The sequence below is a fragment of the Micromys minutus genome, assembly GCF_963924665.1.
Source record: "Micromys minutus genome assembly, chromosome: 5".
In the NCBI taxonomy this organism is placed as follows: Eukaryota; Metazoa; Chordata; class Mammalia; order Rodentia; family Muridae; genus Micromys; species Micromys minutus.
In genome coordinates this window covers 85,935,049-85,953,240 of record NC_137974.1, presented here as the reverse complement: position 1 = coordinate 85,953,240, position 18,192 = coordinate 85,935,049, and the positions used below count along the sequence as shown (strand labels likewise).

Sequence of the window (18,192 nt, the reverse complement as noted above, 5' to 3'; positions counted from 1 at the left end):
CCATGGTTATTTTGTTTCCCCTTCTAAACAGGGTAGAATCATCCACTCTTTGGTCTTTCTTCTTCTTGAGCTTCATATGGTCTGTGAGTTGTTTTGTGGGTATTCAGAGCTCTTTTTCTAATATCCACTTCTCAGAGAGCACATACTATTTGTGTTCCTTTGTTACTTGGTTACCTCATTTGAGCAGAACTTACCAGATATAAATCTCCCCACACATGAACTTTTGTCTTCCATGAATTATCCAGAAATCCAATCTTACTTGTTGCTATTGCTATATGGTAGATCCAAGTTATCAATCCAAGTTGAATAGCATCTGCTCTCTTCAGCTTTGTTTGCACAGCCAAGAACAGCATAAATAGGCACACATGACCATCATACTGCACACACATACTTGGTTGCAAACCTATGCCTCGTTATTGTCATACTCAACTCAGATTCAGACTAACAGGGAGCACTTGTGACACTGCACACATGGAACATGGATATAGGCACACATATCTAAATAGAGCCTCAATCCTGGGTCTTGTGACACTGCAAACATGTATCTGGATACAATTCTATACTTGCTTTCCTCAAACTGAACATGTGAGACATGAGTTTATTTCAACCTTCACCAAATAAGATGCTAGCACTCAAGTGTAGCAACGACTAATATAGCAGCAATTACTGTTTTATCCTAGATAACTTAGCTTAAAAATGGAGGGAAAATAACAATAAAAGACTAAGCAGCCTTAGGCCTCTTTATATTGGCTGGCCCACTGTACAGAACCCCATTAGTGCTAGCTAAGTAACACGAATTCCCCATTTTTGCTAGGCTAAATGGGAAATTTTGGCAACCTACCTCAAAAATACATTCAGCAGCAGGATCTTGTTCTTTCCATTTATATTTAAATTGTACATTTAACACTTCACTCATTAAGTTTGAATAGAACAGAGCTGAATGGTTTATTTTTAAAAGAAACGCTCGACTGATTGTTCCTTGATTAAGTCATAATTTGTGATTCCAGATGGATGTTAGATTTCTAGTGAGGTAGGGCTTAGCTCACAGCTACTGATGGAAGAAAAGCAGGACACAGAATTGAGTTTCATAAATCAATGCAAAATAATAAAAAATTAAAGAGGAGAATCGGTCCATAGATAGCAGCACTCTAACAAAGGGGAGACCTGTTTTCTATTGATCAACCGCTGTTAAATAATGCATCACCTCTCCCAGCAGGGCAGGGTGCACAGGGTTGCTTACTGCAAGGTGTGGTTGGCTAGCACCTCATTGATCCTAGAACTTTAATCACCCCATCAGTGAAGCTCTGCAGGTCTTTGCCCATGTGGCCACTGAGGTTTGAAAGCCAGTGAGCAGCTGATGACCAGGGCTTCACAAAGTCCCTGAGGTGGAAGTAGTCTATGCTGCTGTTCTGAACATTCTTCTGCCTTCCTCCAGATCAAATTCATATCTCTTACAGCTTATGTAACATATAGGAGACTTCTAGCCCTGGAATAGTCTGCAAGACACTTTTCCAGTATTCAATTACCAAGCTTAGAGACACTCCCTTAAAGGTTCATTCTGTCTTTGATTTTAATGTTTATATGGAATTACATAAGTGAGGTATATAGAATATGAGCATAGAATGGAGAACCTGGGAGGAAAGCAAGGTGTTAAGAAAACAGGAGCAATAGGACACAGCGAACAAGCAAGCCAGAAAGAGGCTATGGGAAGAAGAGGGTACAGAGGGCAGGGGCTGACAAAGATTGGACATGTCATAATAGGATTTAAAACTTTACAGTTGAACAGATAGAAAATTCACCCTGTAAAGGGACTGTAGGCCTACTATCTACCCCAAATCTAATATTTCTTAACATCATTCATACACTGAAACTAAGGATGCAGGTCTAATAGCTCAAAATCATAGCAGCAACAGGGGCAGTGAAATGGCTCAGTGTGTAATGGAACTTGCTGCACAAGCTTGGAGAGTCAGAATATGTGAATGTAAAGTTTAAATTTTAACTGTGTAAGTCAACAAATAAGGGAAAAATGTGCTTATAAGAAAGCATAGAACAGAATTTTTTAAAAGAGAGACTCAAAATGGAATCTAGAAATAGTGGGGCTTAAAATCATGTCTGCACTGGGAGGGAACAGAGGAGTAAGCCAGCAGAAGGCCCTGAGTGTTCCCGTGTATACCACTGTTTCCCAATCTGCTCTCCTTGCTCACTTTATGCCTTCCTCCTGCTTAGTCATAATATATATATTTTAACAGTAAGCTTTCACTTTCATCTCCTGTTACTTATAGAGAGCCTCAAGGTACCTACCTAGCCAGAGACACTTCGTCTTTCCAGTTTGCACCTGTGAATGAACATGAGCCTCTGCTCTTGATCCCCAATGGCTCAGCCCACACCCGAGGTGCAGCCAAATCCCCCAGGTGTTCTGACACATCCAGGATAACAGGACTACAGAATCACTGGAGGGACAGGCTCCAGCTAGAGACTGCCAGGCCAGTTAACACCAGAAATAACCAGATGGGCAAGAGGCAAGCACAAGAACATAGGTAACAGAAACCATATTACTTGACAACACCAAAACCCAAACTCTCTCACCAAATCAAGCCCTGGATACTCAAACACACATGAAAAGCAGGATTGAAATATAAATTCTCATCTCATGGAGATCATAAAGTACATAAGTAACTCCCTTAAAGAAATACAGGAGAACACATGTAAACAAGTAGAAACCCTTAAAGAGAAGACACATAAATCCCTTAAAAAAATAAAAAACAGGAAAATACAATCCAGTGACAGAAATGAACAAGACCATCCAGGATTTAAAAATGGAAACAGAAACATTAAAGGAAACACAAAGAAACTCAATCCTGGAGAAAGAAAACCTAAGAAACAGAGCAGGAGTCACAGATGAGAGAGACTCTCAAGCATAGAAGATACAATAGAAAACATTGAAACAATAGTCAAAGAACATATAAAAAGCAAAAAGTTGCTAACTCAAAACATTCAAGAAATCAGGACAGGATAATAATACCAAATCTAAGAATAATAGGTATAGAAGAGAGAGAAGATTCTCAACTCAAAGGGCCAGCTAACATCTTGAACAAAGTTAAAGAAGAAAATTGGCCTGACCTAAAGAAAGAGATGCCCATAAACATACAAGAAGCTTAAAGAACACCAAACAGATAAGACCAAAAAAGATATTCCTCATATCACTTAATAATTAAATCACCAATGCAGAGAGAGAGAGAGAGAGAGAGAGAGAGAGAGAGAGAGAGAGAGAAGAGAGAGAGAGAGAGAGAGAGAGAGAGAGAGAGAGAGAGAGAGAGAGAGAGAATATTCTAAGTGGTGAGGTTAAAAAGGTCAAGTAGCATATAAAGGCAGACCTATTAGATTACACCAGACTTCTTAACAGAGACTCTAAATGACAAAAGATCCTGGACACATGTCAGACAGACCCTAAGAGAACAAATATGCCAGCCCTGGATACTATACCCCGTGAAGCTCTCAATTACCATAAATGGAGAAACCAAGGTCTTTCAACACAAAACCAAATTTAAACAGTATCTTTCTATTAATCCTGCCTTACAAAAGATAATAAAAGAAAAATTCCAACATAGGGAAGGAAATTACACCTGAGAAAAAGCACAAAATTAATTTTATCAAAACAAACCCAAAGAAGAGAAACACACAGACATAATTCAACCCTTAGCAACAAAATCATAGGAAAAAACATTTATTTTGGCTAATATCTCTCAAAATCAACAGGATCCATGTTCCAATGAAAATACATGAGCTAACAGAGTGGATACATAAACAGGACCCAGCATTTTCTTGCATATTGGAAACACATCTCAGTTACAAAGACAGGTACTACCTCAAAGTAAAAGGCTGGAAAAAAAATTATAAGCAAATGGTCCAGAGAAACAAGCTGGAGTAGCTATTCTAATACCCAACAAAATAGACTTTCAACCAGAGGTTATAAGAAAGATGGGAAAGGATACTACACATAATAAAAAGAAAAATCCAGCAAGATGAACTCTCAATTCTAAACAGCAATGACTCAAATGCAAGGGCACCCACATTTGTAGAAGAAACTTTACTAAAGCTCGAAGCCCACATTGTACCTCACATAGTAATACTGAGAGTACTCAACAATTCACTCTCACCAATGGACAAATCATGGAAACAAAAAATAAACAGAGATACAATGAAAGCAATAGAAATTATGAACCAAATGGACTTAACAGACATCTATAGAATATCTCGTTCTAAAACAAAAGAATATACCTTCTTCTCATCAGCACATGGTAATTTCTCAAAAATAGATCATAAAATCCAACAGAAAATAAACCTCAACAGATACAAGAATGTTGAGTGAATCCCATGCATATTATCAGATAACCATGTACTAAGGCTGGTCTTCAATAACAACAAAATCAACACAAAGCACATATAAATATGGAAGCTGAACAACTATCTACTTTATAATAAAGTGATCAGGGAAGTCATAAAGAAAGAAAGACTTTTTAGAATTTAACAAAAATGAAAACACAACATATCCATACTTATGAGAGATAATGAAAGCAGTGCTAAGAGAAAAACTCATAGCCCTGAGTGCCTCCATAAAGAAATTGGAGAGATTATACACTAGCAGCTCAATAGCACTTATGAAAGGTCCAAAACAAAAAGAAGGACATACACCCCAAAAGAGTAGACAGCAGGAAGCAACAACAACAACTCAGAGCTGAAATCTACCAAGCAGAATAAAAGAGAACCATACAAAAAAATCAACAAAACCAGGAACTGGTTCTTTAAGAAAATTAACAAGATACATAAACTCTTAGCCAAACTAACTAGAGGCCACAGAGACAGTATCCAAATTAAAAATATTAGAAATTTAAAAGGTGACATAAGAACAGAAATCTAGAAAATTAAAAAAATAATCAGATCCTACTACAAAAGTCTGTATTCAACAAAACTAGAAAATCTAGATAAAATGGATAATTTGTAGACAGATACTAGGTACCAAATTTAAATCAGGATCAGTTAACACACCTAAATAGTGCCATGACCCAAAAGAAAATAGAAGCATGCGTTAGAAGTCTTCCAACCAACAAAAACCCAGGGCTTAGTGCAGAATTCTATTAGACGTTCAAAGAACAGCAAATACCAAAACTTCCCAAACTACTCCACAAAATAGAAATAGAGGATATACTACCCAATCCTTTCTATGAAGCCACTGTTAGTCTGATACCTAAACTACACAAAGACTCAACAAAGAAAGAGAACTTCAGACCAATTTCTCTTATGAATATCAATGTAAGAGATACTCAATAAATTTCCTGGAAAGATAATACAAGAACACATCAAAATGGAAACTCACCATGATCAAGTAGGCTTCATCACAGGAATGCAGGAATGGTTCAATATATGAAAATCCATCAATGTAATCCAATATATATATTAGAGAAATCAAGAATTCAAGGTCCATACCTAAACACAATATAAGAAATATATAGCAAACAAATAGCCAACAACAAACTAAATTGAAAGAAACTCAATGAAACCCCGTTAAAATCAGGGACAAGATAAGGTGGCCCACTCTGTCCCTATCTATTCAATATAGTACTCAAAGTTTTAGCCAGAGAAATTAGACAACAAAAGGAAATGAAAGGGATATAAACTGGGAAGGAGGAAGTGAAGGTATCAGTATTTGCTGATGATGCTTGAAAACATAAGTGACCCAAAAATATTCTACCAGAGAGATCCTACAGCTGATAAACAACTTCAGCAAAGTGGCTGGATATAAAATTAACTCTAACAAATCAGTAGCCTTCCTCAACTCCAAGGATAAATGGCTTAAAAAAGAAATTAAAGAAAGGAGACTCTTCACAATAGTGAATATACCTTGGACTGACTCTAACCAAGCAAGTGAAAGATCTGTATGACAAGAACTACAATGCCCTGAAGTAAGAAATCCAAAAATGGATGATGAAAGATGATCAAAAGATTCCCCCATGCTCGTGGATTGACAAAATTAATATAGTAAAAACGACCATTTTAAAAAAACAATCTACAAATTAAATACACTATCCTTCAAAATTCTAACTCAATTCTTCATAGCTTTAGAAAGAGCAATTCTGAAATTTATTTGGAACAACAACAACAAACCAGTATAGCAAAAACCATTCTCAGCAATAAAAGAACTTCTGAGGGAATCACAATCTCTAATTTCAACCTGAACTATAGAGCACTAATGATGAAAAGCACATGACATGGTTTTGGTACAAAGACAGACAGGTAGATTAATGGGTTAGAATTGAAGATCCAAAAACGAACCCACACACCTATGGTCACTTGATCTTTGACAAAGAAGTGAAAACTATCTAGTGGAAAAAAGAAAGAATTTTTAAGAAATGATGCTGGCTCAACTAGAGGTCAGCATGTAGAAAAATGCAAATACATCCATTCTTTTTGTGCAAAATTCAAGTCCAAGCGGATCAAGGAGCTCCACATAAAACATGATACACTGAAACTAATAAAAGAGAAAGTAGAAAGAGCCTCCAACATTTGGGCACAGGAAAAATTTTCCTGAACAAAACACCAATAGCTTGTGCTTTAAGATCAGTAATTGACAAATTGGACCTCATAAGCCTGAAAAACTTCTGTAAGGCAAAATACACTCAATAAGAGAAAATGGAAACCACCAGATTGCAAAATAATCTTTACCAACCCTATATCTAATAGACAGATATTATCCAAAATAAAAAACTCAAGAAGTTAGACTCCACAGAACCAAATAACCATATTAAAAATGGGGAACAGAGCTAAACAGAGAACTCTTGACTGAGGAATCTCAAATGGCTAAGAAGAACTTATGTTCAACATCTTTAGTCATCAGGTAAATGAAAATCAAAATGACCCTCCAATTCCACCTCATACCAGTCAGAATTTCTAAGACCAAAAATTCGGGTGAGAGCAGATGCTGGCAAGGGTGCAGAGAAAGAGAACCAATTCTCCATTGCTGGTGGGACTGCTAACTGGTAAGACCACTTTGGAAATCAATCTGGCTGTTCCTGAAATAATTGGAAATAATTCTACCTGAAGACCCAGCTCTGTGACTATTGGGCACATACTCAAAAGATGGTCCAACATATAACGAGAACACATGCTCCACTATGTTTTTAGCAGCTTTATTTATAATAGCCAGAAGTTGTAAATGACCTAGATTTCCCTCAGAAGAAGAATGAATAAAAAATGTGATATATTTACACAGTGGAGTACTATTCAGTTATTAAATACAACAACTTAACAAAATTCACAGGCAAATGGATGGAACTTGAAAATATCATCCTGAGTGTGTATCACAAAGAACACACATGGTATATACTCACTGATAAGTGGATATTAGTCAAAAATGAATCACGATACAATTCCCAGACCATATGAAACCCAAGAAGAAAGACGATTACACCAAAGTGTGGATGCTGCAGTCCTACTCAGGAGGAAAAAGAAAATAACACCTGGGAAGTGCAGGAAGAGAGGGTTCTGGGAGGGAGAGAGTGGGGGGGGGAGGGGGGCAGTTCAAATATGGGAGGAGATGGGGGAGAAGTACAGAGGGCCAGGGATTTGAAAGTAGGCATGTAGCAGTTAGGGGACTTGTGAAGGGGTACCTGGGAAGTAGGATATAATTTGAGATGTAAACAGATGACATGATCAATAAAAAAGATATCATCTCAATGAACTTTACATATGCTCTTTAAGTATGGGTTATAACATTTTAAAAATGATTTTTGGGTGTGCATGTAAATGTGTGTGCATAAAAACATACACAAAGGACAAGGTTGAGTGTCATTCTTTAGAAGCCATCACGTAGTTTTGTGAGACCAGCTGTCTCATTTGCCAGGAACTCTTCAAGTAAACTTGACTGACAAGACCAGTAAGTCCTTGGATTACTCTTGTCCATCTCCACAGTGCTAATTTAGAAGCATGAATGATCACCTCACTCTGTCTCCATTTCTGTCTGTCTCCCCCTCTCTCCTCCCCCCCTCTCTCTCTGTGTGTGTGTGTGTGTGTGTGTGTGTCTATGTGTGTCTCCCCTGCCCCGTTTCTCTCTCTCCCATGAATTCTCAGTTTGAACTCAGATTCTCCTACTCAAATGGCAAGTATATCAAAGACTAAATCATAGCCCTAACCCTGAATATGTTTTTTTTTATTGAGCAATGTTTTTCCTATGAATAAGTAGTCTATATTTAAGTATTTTTATGCATTCATCTTTGAACTTGGCCTTGAAACTTTAGTAGTTATTTTTTCCCATTGAGTAATATTATATATCGTATATTTTCCAAGGGACAAATTTATTAAAGTAAAATGAAGAAAAGAAGAATCAGTTTCATGAGATCGGTAGAATTCCACCCTAAGCTGATTTTATTTTAGCCTAACAAATTTGGTCTATGCTTTTCTTAAGTTGTCATTAACACAAGTGTTGTTTGCTCAGACAAGAGTGTGAGCAACACCGAGACTTCTGAGAAAGAGAGACACTTGTCAACACGTTTGCCTCTCTTCATTCTCACTCCTTTATGCATTGCAAATGCACTCACTGGACACAAGTAGACACACCTATTTCTCCTGCCACTCACAGGTAACACTCAATTTCCAACTTCTTCCTTTACTCTGGTGACTGTTAAACTGCAATCCATTCACACTTCTGATGAAAGAACCAGATTACAACATTGCACAAGCACCAGCTACCTCGTTTGCACCACTAAGAATAATTGGCAGGGGAAAGATGATCTTGCAGAAGTTTGGCAAACACATTACTAATCAAAGTGATACAATCTATATTTTAGTATCTTTACAGGCTGTCAAAAAACAGTGTGCTCATAAGAATTTATAAAGTAGAAAAACATAGTAAATGACTATGAATAAAAATTATGTAAGGAAATAATAAACATAAAGCTTCCAGACTAATTGTTCAAATATCTTTATAAATAAACAAAAGTTAGAGATGCTCTGGGAATGCCACTCAATGGGACAGCAGCACTACAGCATGTGTGAGGATCTGGTTTCAAACATCATCCCCATGCAAGGAGAAAATATCTTTGAAAATACCTTAGTCAACATGGTTTTTTTAAAGCATGTCTTTACAGCAATACTCTTCAATTTGATACTTTTGCTGATTTTGATCTTTAGGTCTTGAGTGTCTTATACTATAAAGAAGAAGAAAGGGTTCTTACATGTTCTAGGAAAGAATAAGTCTTGTAACTCTTGCTAAGAACATTTCTAATTCCTTACCAGTCAATACATCACTGATCTGCCTACTGAGTGATAACAAGTCTAGGTTGGAACAGAGATGGCTTTCCTAGTCATCACCATACAAAAAAGAAAACCTTGCTTGGGTCAGTAGTATGACTCAGCAGGTAGAGGCTCCTCCGGCCAAAGCTAAGGACTTAAGTTTGAATCTGTGAACCCACAAGGTGGAAGGAGAGAATGGACTTCTATTGATTGTGTTCTGACTTCTACACATATGCCATGGCACATTCACATTTATGCATACACATGCACAGGCACATGCACACACACACACAAATAATTAAACAATTTAAAGTTAAAAAAAGACAGTATATGAGCAACAAGTAAATTCTTATATTCCTTCCTTTGTAAGTGCATCGAACCTGTCAATAAACACTAGACTGAATTTAAAGTGCTGAGAGAGAAATACTCAAGTGCTATACAATCTCCATATCAAAGCCATTTAGATGAGTAAGGAAGCAGTGTATAGACAATCTATGGTCTCTATATTTATGAGGTATCCTCCCTCCAAAAGTGCATAGCAACCAAAGAACATCTAGGCTTGACTCTGCACCCACATGTGTACCAGCACATAAATGCATATAAAACAATAAAAATGAATGAATAAAATTATAATTCCTGGTCTAACCCTTTTACTAAACTCCAGAGCACCAGGGATAAATATCAGCTGCATGTTTCCACACATACATACACACTGAAAACAAAACCAGAAACAAACCAATAGCCAGTAGCTTCCTTAACCACATAAATCAAGTTTATAGAAGGTTTTCAGAATCACAATCTGGTACTCTTTTGAATACACTGAGGCTACTTGCACGCCAGCCTGGGAAAGTCACCAAGTGAGTTTGCTGCACGGACACTTGGTGTTCCCACCACCAGTCATGGAGCTAATTGCTCAGGGAATTGGGGACCATGAAAAGAGACAAGAAGAATTCTGCTATATAGGAATTTGAGACTGACCTCAGGGCATTCAAAACTGTGTTATCTCTGGGCTCCTGTGTAGGAAAACAAACTGCAAAGTTTGTACTAGCATTCCGGGTATACTCGCAGAAGTGCCAGGTATAGCATTGTGGGTCATTTTTGTCAGTGCTGGAGAGGGGTTTATTCATCAGCCAGCCTAGACACATCAGTGAGCTCCATGATCAGTGGTAGAGTAACTGAGAAGACTCTTATGTTAACTTCTAACTTCCAAACCAGCACACTTATATTCATATAGTGCATCTTTATACAGATATGCATGCACAAACATTAGTAAATAAATATTTATATTTAAGTATTAAATAAAAGTAAATATATAGAAAACATATCTATTATTTGATCGCAAGTCTTAATATAAGCTAAATCTACAAAATTTCTAAATGGTAATTGCAATTTGTAGGTAGGTAAAGACATAATGAATCAACTTTATAAATGAATCTGTGGCTTTAGCACAAGTAAAATGTTCAGGACTTTAGAAGAAAATAGTATGAAATGAAAATATGTAAGAAAAACTTACATGTAATAGTATGAAATGAAAATATGTAAGAAAAACTTACATGTAATAGTATGAAATGAAAATATGTAAGAAAAACTGTAATTCTACTATTAAGTAAAGGTCTTGTACCATCTGTCTATTTGTGTGTGTGTGTATGTGCGTGTGTGTGTGTGTGTGTGTGTGTGTGTGTGTGTGTATGAGAGACCTAATTTTTATGTCCATCACAAAGTAGCATTTGAACTTCTTTCTTTTTCTCTGTTTTGGCTTTTAACAAGATTTAAGTTGTGTCAATGGTGTATGTTTTTTTCTTCAAGTGAATTGGCACTCACACACATGAATATCAGCATGCATATAACACATATAATCCAACTATGCAGCAAGAACACAAGTAAATACATTGAAAGCCATTGACAAGAAACTCAACTAAAAATCTTAAAAATGTCAAATACTGGTGCCCAGAGCTGACCCTGTGCCAGAGATCTCTATACCCGGAACCCACTGGGAGAAAGCTGTCCTCTCTAGATTTCTGACACATGTGAGAGCACAGGTAAGAGCACACATCTGCTCAAATTCCTGGCTCAAGTAGAACCTGCCTGGAGCCCTCAGGACACAGGAATTGAGGAATAGTCTGGAACAGGATTCCTACAGTTTCCACCTGTACCTGGAGCTGACCATGTGCCACAGCATTCATATATGCAGATATCTCTGGGAAGGAACTGATCTCCCAGAAGTGCTAACACATCTGAGATCACAGGTAAGACAACCACATCTGCTCTGAGGGACACACCTGAAGACCTCCGGACACAGAAAGAAACCAGAAGGACCCTGTCCCAAATTGCTTCTAGGACTTTTCTGAGCTGACTCTGTGTCACAGCTCTTTGTACCTAGACCCTGCTGCAAGAAAGCTGGTCCTGTAGTAGAGTTAACATATAGGCTTATAGGAGGGTCAAGCCACTGTCAGAATCAAAAAGACAGCTTACACCAGAGATAAGCAGATGGCAATGGGTAAGTTTGAGAGCCTAAGGAGCAAAACCAAGGCCACTTGGCAACATCAGAACTTAGTTCCCCACAACAGCAAGTCCTGGATACCCCAACACACCAGAAAAGTAAGATTCTGAATTGAAATTACAACTCGTGATGATGTTAGAGGACTTTAAGAAATGCATAAATAACTCCCTTAAAGTAATACAGGACAACATAGGTAAACAGGTAGAAGCACTTAAAAAACAAACACAAAAATCAAACTAACAGGGGAAGGACTGTAACAAAAGCATCAAGTATCTAAAAATGAAAATAGAAAAATAAAGAAATCCCAAAGGGAGACAACCCTGGAGTTAGAAAAACCTAGGAAAGAGATCAGGAGTCATAGATACAAGCATCATCAACAGAATACAAGAGATAGAAGAGAGAATCTTAGGGGCAGAAGATACCATACAAACATTGCCACAAGAGTCAAAATACAAAATGCAAAAGGCTACTAACCCAAAACATCCAGGAAAGCCAGGACACAATGAGAAGACCAAACTTGAGGATAATAGGTATAGAAGAGAGAAAAGATTCCAAACTTAAAGGGCCAGTAAATATCTTCAACAAAATTATAAAAGAAAACTTCCCTAACCTAAAGAAACAGATGCCAATAAACATACAAGAAAGTCCTCCTGTCACATAAGAGTCAAAGCACCAAATACACAAAATAAAGAAAGAATATTAAAATCTTAATATTCTTAAATATTATTAAAATCTAAGGGTTAAAGGTCAAGTAACATATAAAGGCAGACCTATCAAACTCACACCAGATTTCTCAACAGAGACTATGAAAACTAGAAGATCTTGGGCATACCAGTGTACTATATCCAGCAAACCTCTCAATTGACATAGATGGAGAAACCAAGATATTCTATGACAAAACCAAATTTACACAATATTTATCCATAAATCCAGCCCTACAAAGGATAATAGATGGAAAACTCCAACACAAGGAGGAAAACTACACTTGAAAAAAAGCAAGAAAATGATCTTCTTTCAATGAACCCAAAAGAAGACAGCACACAAACATAAATTCTAGCTCTAACAATAAAAATAATAGCAATCATTTGTCCCTAATATTTCTCAACATCAGTGAACTCAATTCCCCAATAAAAAACATAGGCTAACAGACAGGATACATCAAGAGGACCCAGCATTTTGCTGTATAAAGGAAAGACACCTCAGTGACAAAGATAGACATAACCTCAGAGTAAAAGCCTGAAAAACAATTTTCCAAGTAAATAGTCCAAAGAAACAAGCTAAAGTAGCCCTTCAAATATAGAATAAAATTAGCTTTTAACCAAAAGTTATCAAAAGATATAAGGAAGAACACTTCATCTTCATAAGAGGATAAAAGATCTACCAATATAAACTCTCAATTCTGAATATCTATGTTCAAAAAGCAAGGACACCTACATTCATAAAGGAAACTTTACTAAAGTTCAAAGCCCACATAGCACCTCACACAATACTAGTGGGAGACTTCAACATGCCACTCTTATCAATGGACAGATCATGGAAATGGAAACTAAACAGAGACACAGTGAAACTAACAGAAGCTATAAACCAAATGGATTTTACAGATATTTATAAAACATTTCATCTTAAAACTGAGGAATATGCCTTCTTCTTAGCACTTCATGGTACCTTCTTTAAAACTGACCATATAATTGGTTCAAAACAGACCTCAACAGAAAAAAGAAGAGTAAAATAGTCCTATGCACCCTATCAGATCACCATTGACTAAGGCTGGTCTTCAATAACAAAAAAACAACAGAAAGCCTACATAGACATGAGAGTTGAAAAATGCTCTATTCAGTGATAACTTGGTCAAGGAAGAAATAAAGAAAGAGATTAAAACATTTTAGAGTTTAATAAGAAGCAAGGCCCAACATACTCAAATTTATGGGACACAATGAAAGCAGTGCTAAGAGGAAACGTAATAGCTATGCATGCCTTTATAATAAAAATGAAAAGAGCATACACTAGCAACTCAAAACACACCTAAAATCTCTAGAACAAAAAGAAGAAAATGCATTGAAGTGAAGTAGAATAATGACCATAATCAAAGTCAGAGCTGAAATCAACCAAGAAAAAACAAAAAGAGCTATACAAAGAATCAACAAAACCAGGAGCTGGTTCTTTGATAAATCAACAAGATAGATAAACTCTTAGCCAGACTAAGCAGAGGACACAGAGAGAATATCCAAATTATCAAAATCAGAAATGAAAAGGGAGACATAATATCAGAAACAGAGGAAATTCAAGAAATCATCAAATCCTACTACAAGCGCTTTCCTTCCTTCGCAGCGATCCGACTGCCAGAAATTCACCATGTCTATTCTCAAGATCTTTGCCCGAGAGATCTTTGATTCCCGTGGAAATCCCACTGTTGAGGTGGATCTTCTACACAGCCAAAGGTCTCTTCCGAGCTGCACTGCCCAGCGGTGCGTCCACTGGCATCTATGAAGCCCTGGAACTCCGAGACAATGATAAGACCTGCTTCATGGGGAAGGGTGTCTCGAAGGCTGTTGGCACATCAATAACAATATTGCACCTGCTCTGGTTAGCAAGAAAGTGAATGTTGTGGAGCAAGAGAAGATTGACAAGCTGATGATCGAGATGGATGGCACCGAGAATAAATCGAAATTTGGTGCAAATGCTATTCAGGGAGTGTCCCTGGCTGTCTGCAAGGCTGGTGCTGTGGAAAAGGGGGTCCCCCTTTACCGTCACATTGCTGACTTGGCTGGCAACCCTGAAGTTATCCTGCCTGTCCCAGCTTTCAATGTGATCAACGGGGGTTCTCACGCTGGCAACAAGCTGGCCATGCAAGAGTTCATGATCCTGCCTGTGGGGGCATCCAGTTTCAGGGAAGCCATGCGCATTGGAGCGGAGGTTTACCACAACCTGAAGAATGTCATTAAGGAGAAGTATGGGAAAGATGCCACCAATGTGGGTGATGAGGGTGGATTCGCACCTAACATCCTGGAGAACAAAGAAGCTGCTCAAGACTGCAATTGTAAAGGCCGGCTATACTGACCAGGTCATCATTGGCATGGATGTGGCTACCTCCGAGTTCTACAGGGCTGGCAAGTACAACCTGGATGTCAAGTCTCCGGATGACCCCAGCTGGTACATCACACCTGACCAGCTGGCTGACCTGTATAAGTCCTTCATCCAGAACCACCCAGTGGTGTCCATTAAACACCCCTTTGACCAGGATGACTGGGATGCTTGGTAGAAGTCACAGCCAGTGCAGGTATCCAGGTGGTGGGGGATGACCTCACAGTGACCAACCCTAAGCGGATTGCCAAGGCGGCGGGCGAGAAGTCCTGCAACTGCCTCCTGCTCAAGGTGAACCAGATCGGCTCTGTGACCGAGTCTCTGCAGGCGTGTAAGCTGGCCCAGTCCAACGGCTAGGGTGTCATGGTGTCCCATCGATCTGGGGAGACTGAGGATACTTTCATTGCTGACCTGATGGTGGGGCTCTGTACTGGACAGATCAAGACTGGTGCCCCTCGCCGATCTGAGTGCCTGGCCAAGTACAATCAGATCCTTAGAATCGAGGAAGAGCTGGGCAGCAAAGCCAAGTTTGCTGGCAGATCCTTCAGGAACCCGCTGGCCAAGTAAAGTACAGACTGGAGATCCCTCCAGCCACCAGCTCTGTCCCTGAAGTCATCCAGGCTGCTCAAGGCCAGCCCAGTGCTTGCCCCTCCCATGTCACTGCTCCTTTAGACGTCCACACCTGACCACCTACCTGGAGCCCTGTTGGAGCCCAGCTTTGTAATCATGTGATCAGTGAATCGTTGTTTCTGCCACCCGACTTCCCAGCTAGTGTCTGGAGCCCTCAGGACTCCAGTGTAATCTCTAGGGTGCCCACCATCAAGACTCCCCCAGTGGTTTATGTGCAAAAATAAAAGCTGCAGAAGCCTGTGGGGGAAAAAAATCCTACTACAAAAGCCTATACTCAACAAACTTGGAAAATCTGGATAAAATGGACAATTTTCTAGAAAGATACCAGGTACCAAAGTTAAATCAGGATCAGATAATCTATCTAAACAGTCCAATAACCCCTATAGAAATAGAAGCATTCATTAAAAGTTTCTGAACAAAAAAGCAGCCAAGAACTAGATGGGTTTAGTACAGAATTTTATCAGACCTTCATAAAAGACTTAATACCAGTAATCTCTAAACTATCCTCCAAAATAGAAACAGAAGGAACTCTAACCAATCCCTTGTACAAAACCATAATTACTCTTACACTTGAACCACACAAAGACTCAACAAACAAAGAAAACTTCAGACCAATTTCCCTTATGAATATCGATGATAAAACACTCAATAAAGTTGTCACAGACTGAATCCTACAAAACATCAAAACCATCATCCATCATGATCAAGTAGGCTTCATCCCAAAGATGCAAGTATGGTTCAATATATGGAAATCCAACAACAGAATTCTCTATATAAACAAATTCAAAAATAAAAACAACATGATCTTCTAATTAGATGCTTAGAAAGCATTTGGCGAAATTCAACACCCTTACATGTTAAAGGTGTTGCAAAGATCAGGAATTCCAGGTCCATACTGAAACAGTAAAGGCAGTATACAGCAAAACAGTAGCCAACATCAGACTAAATGAAAAGAAGCTTGAGCAACCCCACTAAAATCAGGGACTAGAAAAGGTTCTCTACTCTCCCCCTACCTATTCAATATTGTTGGAAGTTCTATCCAGAGCAATTAGACAACAAAGCAGGTCAAAGAGCTACAAGTTGAATAGGATGAAGTTAAACTATCACTATTTGCAGATGACATGATAGTATATATAAGTGACCCAAAAATTTCACCAGAGCACTCTTAAACCTGATAAACAACTTAAGCCATGTGGCAGGATATAAAATTAACTCAGACAGATCACTAACTTTCCTCTATTCAAAGGATAAGCAGTCTGAGAAAGAAATTATAGAATCGACACCACTCACAATAGTCACAAATAATACAAGGTATCTTGGTGTGACCCAGTTGAAGCACGTGAAAGATCTGTATGACAAGAACTTCAAGTCTCTGAAGAAAGAAATCCAAGAAGATTGTATAAGTTAGAAAGATCACTCATGCTCATGGATTGGCAGGATCAATATAGTAAAATTGGTCATCTGGCTGAGAGCAATCGACAGATTCAATGCAATCCCCTTCATGATTCCAACTCAATTATTCATAGAGTAAGAAAGAGCAATTTGAAAATATACTTTAGATACCAAATAACCTCAGGATAGTAGAAACTATTCTCAACAATAAAAGAACTTCTGGGAAAATCACCATACCTGACCTCAAGCTATATTATAGAGCAATAGTGATTAAAAACTGTATTGTATTGGTACAAAGACAGGAATGTGGATCAATGGAATAAAATCGAAGACCCAGAAATAAACCCCCACTCCTATGATCACTTGATCTTTGGCAAAGGAGCTAAAACTATCCAGTGGAAAACAGGTAGCAGTTTCAACAAATAATGCTGGTCCAACTGGAGGTCATCTTGTAGTAGAATGAAAATCAGACCATACTGTCACCCTTGTACAAAGCTCAAGTCCAAGTGAACCAAGCACCTCCACATAGAACCAGATATACTCATAATAATAGAAAAGAAAGTGGGAAAGAGCTAGGAACATGGGCACGGGGGAAAATTTCTTGAACAGATCTCTAATGACTTATGCTCTAAGATCAAGAGTTGACAAATGGGAACTCATAAAATTGCAAAGCTTCTATGAGGCACAGGACACTGTCGTTAGGACAAAACAGCAACCAACAGAATGTGAAAAGATCTTTGCCAATACTACATCTGATAAAGGACCAATATCCAATATATACAAAGAACTCAAGAAGATAAACTTCAGAGAATCAAATAACACTCTTAAAAAAATGAAGAACAGTGCTAAACAATTCTCAACTGAGGAATATCGAATGGCTGAGAAGCACCTGAAGAAATGTTCAACATCCTTAGTCATCAGGAAATTACAGATCAGAACAACCCTGACATTCCACCTCACACCAGTCAGAATGACCAAGAATAAACCTCCAGTGACAGCAGATGCTGGTAAGAATGTGGAGAAAGGGGAACATCTCCTTTGTTGGTGAGATTGTAAGCTAATACAACCACCCTGGAAATCAGTTTGGAGGTTCCTTAGAAAATTGGACATAGTACTTACTACCTGAGGACCCAGCTATACCACTCCTGAGCATATGTCCAAAAGATGCTCCAACATATAACAAGGACACATGGTCCACTATGTTCATAGCAGTCTCATTTATAATACCCAGAAGCTGGAAAGAACACAGATGTCCATCAACAGAGGAATGGATACAGAAATTATGGTACTATTTATGGTCAGCT

At 38.3% G+C, this 18,192-nt stretch overlaps 1 pseudogene across 1 annotated transcript; it reads left to right on the top strand.

Annotated features, from left to right (window-relative positions):
• The first annotated feature begins 14,137 nt into the window (after positions 1 to 14,137).
• LOC308420600 (alpha-enolase-like) lies at positions 14,138 to 15,547 on the top strand (annotated as a pseudogene). Its single transcript has one exon. The product of its transcript is annotated as an alpha-enolase-like (transcript).
• Positions 15,548 to 18,192: the final 2,645 nt, after the last annotated feature.